This window comes from Acomys russatus, chromosome X (genome assembly GCF_903995435.1).
Source record: "Acomys russatus chromosome X, mAcoRus1.1, whole genome shotgun sequence".
NCBI lineage: Eukaryota > Metazoa > Chordata > Mammalia > Rodentia > Muridae > Acomys > Acomys russatus.
This window is the reverse complement of record NC_067169.1, coordinates 10,825,603-10,832,545: the sequence shown is the minus strand read 5'-3', so window position 1 is coordinate 10,832,545 and position 6,943 is coordinate 10,825,603. Positions and strand designations below refer to the sequence as shown.

The 6,943-nt window shown below is 40.5% G+C and overlaps 1 pseudogene; it reads right to left on the bottom strand.

The window, feature by feature from the left end:
- Nucleotides 1-5,212: 5,212 nt before the first annotated feature.
- On the bottom strand, nucleotides 5,213-6,102 carry LOC127184710 (40S ribosomal protein SA-like; annotated as a pseudogene).
- Between the last annotated feature and the right edge of the window lie 841 nt (nucleotides 6,103-6,943).

Genomic DNA, 6,943 nt, shown 5'->3' with positions numbered 1-6,943 from the left:
ACCATGACGAGCTATTGTTCTCAAGATCTGGCTGTGCCTGGGGGTGGAGGGCAAGATGGTCAGTAGAACAGAGGGTAACAGAGGGTCCAGAAAGCACAGTAGTCACTGGTGTTGACATTGTCATGAACCATCACTTACAAGAAACCAGCTTCACAAAAGAGGCCTACAAAAAGTACATCAAAGATAACATGAAGCCACTCAAAGGCAAACTTGAAGAAAAGAAACCACAGAGTAAAGCCTTTCATGAGTGGGGCTGAAGACCAAATTAAGCACATCCTTGATAATTTCAATAACTACCAGTTTTTTTATTGTTGAAAACGTGAATCCAGATGGTATGGTTGCTCTCCTGGATTACCGTGAAGATGGTATGATTTCATTCATGATTTTTTTTAAGGATAGCTTGGAGATGTTAACAAACTGGACCTGTCACCGGTCACCATGGCTGGCTACTTTTAGCATTCGTACAACACCAGGACTTAGGACAAATGGGACTGATGTCATCTTGAACTTTTATTTTGACTGTGGTTTATTCAGAGTGGAGGCATTGTTTTTGTAAGAAGAAAACATGTCATGCAGGTTGTCAAAAATTAAAGTGCATTTAAATTAAAAAAAGAAAAGAATGTAGTGACCAAGTGGAATTAGTTGATATAGAATGCACAAAAATATAATGTAAAGCTACTGCCATTGCTCTTGATTACCCACGGTGACAATGTGGAAGGCTCTATTGCTAAAGACACTATATACGTTGGCTGCCACTGTAGAAGACACTACATAGTTTGGATGCAAGACATAGAAATCAATCTCAAACTGACTTGGAATCTTCCTTCCTACTGGCTAGCTTTCATAGTGCCAGAAGGTACTATACAGGCTTCTGGGTGGATGGTATATGACAAGACTTTCCTGGGGAGACAAAAATAAACACATATCTATTCACCCCAGAAAGGGAGATCATGAAAGACTAAAGTATGGACACAACCAAAGTCCAACTTGGTAAGTTGATGAGTTTTATTGGGACTACATTCAAGACTATGAGTGAGAAGTTACAGGAGCAGAAATTACTCAAAGAAAGATGCATCACCAAAGCCCACCCCAGCATGGGTGACAGCTAACAAAAGTTGTAAATCTAGAACATACTGCACAGCCTGCAGGCAACCCAACAGGTTATAGCTTCCCAGGTGGCTCTTGGTTTAAACTTCTTCCAGGTCTACTGGTCTTTGCTTCTTCTAGGCAGTTTGGCTTGTTTGAGAGTGACTTTCAGTAGTCTTTACTGTTTATATACTCCAGGCCAGAAGAAGAGGCATAGTGAATCTAGTCAGGTTCAGGATTTCTTGAGCTATTTTGAATTGCTTTCTTCCTGTCATAATGAGTTTCTCTGGAAGAAGGAATATTTTAATCTCTGAATGTTTCAATCTGGAGGAAAGTTCTACACAACAGATACTATTGGTCTTATCCAGTGCAGGAATCTACAGGCAACAAGCCAGATCTGTCAAATGTGCTGCTGATGCAATAGTGATACTACTGTCATGTTATAAAAAAATAGCTTCCTGACTGGACCTAACGCCTGCTCTACAGCAGGGAATTCATGCCTGGTACTAAGACTCACTCCTTATGAGTGTGGCCACATATGGACATCTACATATGGGCAACACTAAGTAGATTACTAAATTATTAAAGAATAAAAGAGGAAACATGAAGCTAGGAGATGGATATGAGAGAACTAGGGGGATTGGAGGGTGTAAATGAGAGCTTATATGATCAAAATTCATTGAAGCAACATATGAAATTAAAAAATAATGTATATGTATATATAATCTCTATATGAGATACAAAATTATGTTAAGTATGGCAAAGCATAATTTTCAAAAAATTGAAATAAGAACATACATATAAAACAAGAATCTATCAAATATTTATCAATTTATTAGTGAGGGCATCAATGCAAAAGTATAGCTAGTTGGAAGAACAACTAAGGAGCTGAGTATTTTAAAGCTTTAATAAAAAATATTAGAATCAGGTCCATGTAAAACACAAAACTGATTAATGACTCATAAAGCAATAAAACCATGACCTTTGGGGCTATCTTTTCTACCAGACAGAAATAATCTACAGGTTCAGACATAACTTTACAGTTCCTGAGCTCTAATCAGACAGCAAACAGCCAAGTAAAATACAGAAACATTCTCCCAGAGAATTACAGAATGTGATGGTACAATGCCTTCAGCATAACTTTTAAAGAACATGCCTCCTTCCTTTTGCCTCATTTATATTTTAGATACTTTTTTTTCACAAGCAGTTGTCAATAATATAAAATACACTATATGTCAAAGTATTTGTCAGTGTCATAGGCCAGATCATGTAACTAAGGAGCATTATAAGCAGATTCCTTCATAGGTAAAGATGTGAAAGAGATGTGGGACTAATGACGTAGGGAAGCCCTGAGGTCTGAAGTGACAGGAAGGTCAGAAAAGGACGAAACAAACTCTAAATCACCTCCCTGTTGCTCTCTAACCTTTTGCTAATGGTTCCTATTGGCTCACCTCAACTGGATCCAGAGGAAGAGAGACCACTGTCATCACCCATAAAGACCAATTTCTCTGGACACAGACCAAGGATGAGAAGTACAAAATGAGAAACAAGCAGAGGTCTATCAATTCAGCCTGTAGAGCAGGTATGACTTATGAACTGTATTCTGTCTCTCACACCAAAAGAAATATGGAAACCCTACAACTTTGTACCCTAACACCAAATGCTACTTTATTTGGAGATGGTCTTTCCTGAGGTAATCAAGTGCAAGTATGATCTTTAATGAATGCAACTAGAATCTTTACAAAAATGGGAAACTTAAAAACCCATCCAGGACAATTCCCTCTCTCACAGTCCTTCAAAGGAACCAAGTCTACAGCTACCTGAAATCTTAACTTCAGAAATTTTAGTAATAAGTTTGCTTATCTGTTTGATAAATAATGTTTTGAGACAGGGACTCCCTGCATGTTCAGAGAGGTCTGCCTGACTCTGACTTTTTGAGTGTTGGGATTACAGGTGTGTACCATCATGCCCAACTGCCCAACCGTTATAGTGTTGTTTATTGTTTAAATTATACAGCTTATAGAATTTTGTTCCTATAAATCTAGAAGACTGAAATAGATATATAAATAATACTTGGGGCCAGTGAGATGACTTGGAGGATAAGGCATCTGCCATCAAACCTGATGACTTGAGTTTGAACCCTGAGACCTATAGTGTGTATAGTGTGAACCAGTCTCCCTTGAGTTGTCCTCTCTTGTCCACACATGCTGTAGCATGTACCCAGCCACACACATAGCCACGTATTCACACAAAATAAATGAATGAAAATACTCACAAGAAAGAGAATTATGGATCACTAACTCTAAGCCGATATTACAGATGATTTGTTTTGATTTTTTTTTATTTTCTAGTTTATATATTCTTACATCAGAAAAACATAGTTTTCCTAAAATTTATCTTTATTTTATATGTATGAATGTTTGCCTGCATACATGTAAGTGCACCATGTACATGTCTGGTACCTATAGAGACCAGAAGATCTGTTGTTAAATCTCTTGGAACTGCAATTATAGGCATCATTTTGGGAACTAAACTGCATCCTCTGCCATAGCAGTATGTGCTCTTAGCACTGAGCCATCTCTCCTGTCTCCTAACAAAGTTTAAAAAAAAGAAAAACCTCAAGGCAATAGTAGGGGAGAGTCACCTTTGGGTGTATTATGGAGCATAAATAGCAGAGAGAATAAAGCCCATTGATACAACAGGGCCAGTGGGTAGGTTATTTATATTTCAAGGGCACTTTGTATTGTCCCACCCTGAATTCCAGGCTCTGTAGTGCAGTAATTTCATAGCCACAGTTTTTGTCTTCTCTCCAAAGCTACTGTTCTATTTGTAGGTACCTTAGGAATTGGTTTCTCATCCTAACCTTTCAGTTTTGAACAAGCAACCAAAGTTTAGCACATAAGGCTACTTTAATTAAAAGTATGTCTTCTACGTAAGGCTCAGGAAAACTGTGAAAGAGGGGGCCAAAAGACTGTAAGAGCCAGAGAACTGAGAAACCTACTGTGAGATTGTGTCTCCTAGAAATGACAGAGAAGGTTCTTTACCTATGATATGTCAACAATATGGCTGCCTAAACAAGACTTGAGCAAATGCAATATCAGCAGAGATGCTAATGCAGGAGGAAATCTCATGGGGGCCCATTACTAGACAAAGAACTGCAGGCAACTGAAAGAGTGGGGAAAATAGTCTTCTTCGGGGATGAGCTCCACAATTTATGATCTGGTACCAAGAGGTCAGCCCTGAAGTCACATACATATATAACACTAAGCAGACTGGGAGTTTTTAATCTATATATTTAGGTGTGTGTGTGTGTGTGTGTGTGTGTGTGTGTGTGTGTGTGTGTGTAGCAATAACAATTAAGGAAAAAGAAACCATGAATTTGAGGAGCATGAGGTAGAGGTACATAGGAAAGATTGGAGTGAGGGAAGGGTGTGAGGAAATGATACAATTATAGTTTAATTAAAAACAAAACAATTATTAAAAAAAAAAGAAGAGTATGTCATTGATATTTCACTAACTGGAAGAATAAAAGACAACACAAATTTGGTGACTTATAGAAATACTTGTTAAATGAATGAATGCTATGAGGCTTAAGGAATCTTGCATAGTAAAATGAAGGTCCTGCTAGGGTTTATGTTACTTCCAAAAGGCCTGTGCCAGAAAATTAATCTATAATGCAACAGTGTTTAGAGATAAGGCATAATGAGAAGTAATTAGGCCATGATAGACATTCCAGAAGTCAGTCTTTTATAAAAGGATGAATTTGGCTGCTTTTGTCTTTCTCTTTTGATTTTTCTTTGCCCTTTTACCATGGGATAATACAAGATTCTGGTTTGTTTCTAGTCTCCAAAATTGTAAGTCAATACATTTACTATTTTTTTAAATAAATTGCCTAGCCTATGATATTCTGTTATACACTAAGAGTACCTAATTCATAGGTTCTTGACTCATATTTTAGAAAAACAACTAAAAATCCAAATGGTCTTCAGGCCATTGTTTTTATTTCTTGGGGTGAAATTTTTCTAACTATTCCTGTTTCATTTTTCTGTAAGCTTAGGAACTCAGTCTTTTTTTTTTTTTCTTTCAACTTTTAGAGACTTTATTTTCCTTCCATTTCCCCCTTTGCTCAGGTGTCTGCAGAGCAGCTCGGAACCACTCCCTGGTGGTTCCAACCCACTCGTGGCCTGCACTGTGAGAGCTGCTCAGTGGTTGGCTGGGAGCTCCAGTCCTCAGTAAGGAACTGCTGGATGGGTACAGAGGGCACCTGCATACCCTCAGACCAGTCTGCCACCTCTGGCTGCGCAGCGGTGAACTTAGGAGCTGGTGCAGTCCATTCACCCAGGAATTTCTCCTTGGTCACAGCCTTCTAAGCAGCATCTTTCTCAATCTCCTCTGGGTCTCTGTAGAAGTAAAGATCAGGCATAACCTCCCATGGGTGCTCACGGGAGATAGTGCCACGCATGCAGAGTACTTCCCGGGCCAGCATCCACCACATCAGACCCACTGAGTGAGCTCCCTTGTTGTTTCATGGGATGGCAATGTCAACATAGCACAGAGGAGAATCCATGTTGCACAGAGCGATGGTGGGCAGGTTGACATAAGAGGCCTCTGTGAGGGGCTGGTGGTCATCCCTGGGGTCAGTCACCACTAGAAGCTGTGGCTCCCTGAAGGCTGCTTGGATCTGGTTGGTGAAGGTTAAGTGGCCAGCAATAAGAATGGCTCCAGTGGCCGCAGCGAACTTCAGCACGGCTCGCTGGCCAGTGTTCCTGGAGGAGATGACGCTGACGTCAGCAGGGTTCTCAATGGCAATAACAGCACGAGCTGCAAGCAACAGCTTCTCCCAGGTCCTCTTCAGATTTATGATGTAGACACCATCACTCTTCCTTTTGTAGATGTACTGCTCCATCTGAAAGTCAAGGTTGGTACCACCTACGTGGGTTCCTGCAGCAAGGAATTTGAGGACACCCTCCTCCTTCATCTGCAGGACATCAAGGGCTCTGGACATTGTGTAAGCTTCCCTTTTAAGTTACGACGGGAATCAAGAACAATGCCGTATGGACCTGTCCCTGGGCAGCGCGGAAAGCAGGAACTCAGTCTTAGGTAGTTCTCAGCAGATTCTTTCACGCCATCCCTTTGGTCTCTACTAGCCTGTGTCCACTTGGCCTTTGTCTTTTTGAGACTGTGCTTTCTTTGAAGTGGGGGCATCCCCTGGGCATGCCATGACTATCGTCTTCTTGAAATCAGAGCAGAGCAGCTGTGATTATCCAAATAAGACTCTCACAAGACTGGGTCCACTACTATTCCCTTGTGGAAGGGAGTTAGGGTTCACAAAGCCCCACGCATGATGTCACAGCAGACCCCTCTATTATGTCCTACCATCCTGGAGGATTTATAAGCAGTTAATGATCACTTGGGATGGTGGGCACTTCTTTGGTAATGTAGCCACCTATAAATTACCCATGCTCTTGTAGGTAATCCCAGTAAACTCACTGTCTCACGAAGCTGACCTCTGGTGATAATTTCTTTGGTCTGTCCTTGTTTCCCTATCTGGGGTGAGTAGATGCACATTCATGTCTCACTAGGAAAAATCAAATGTTAGTAACCAGCTGGCTTGTTTAAGCCTAAAACATGACTTTAGTGACCTTAGAAAACCAGATGAAGCAAAGAGTTAAGAGTTCTAACATGTGAAATTAAGTTTTAACATCTCTATCTCTCTCTCCCCTCCTCCTTCCTCCTCCTCCGCCTCCTTCTCCCTCCTTTCTTCCTTTCTTCCTTCCATTTTAAATGAGCACAAAGGAATTGACGTGCTCTTGATCTCGTCAGCTGAATGATCCATGGAGTTCAAGGAGAGGACAAA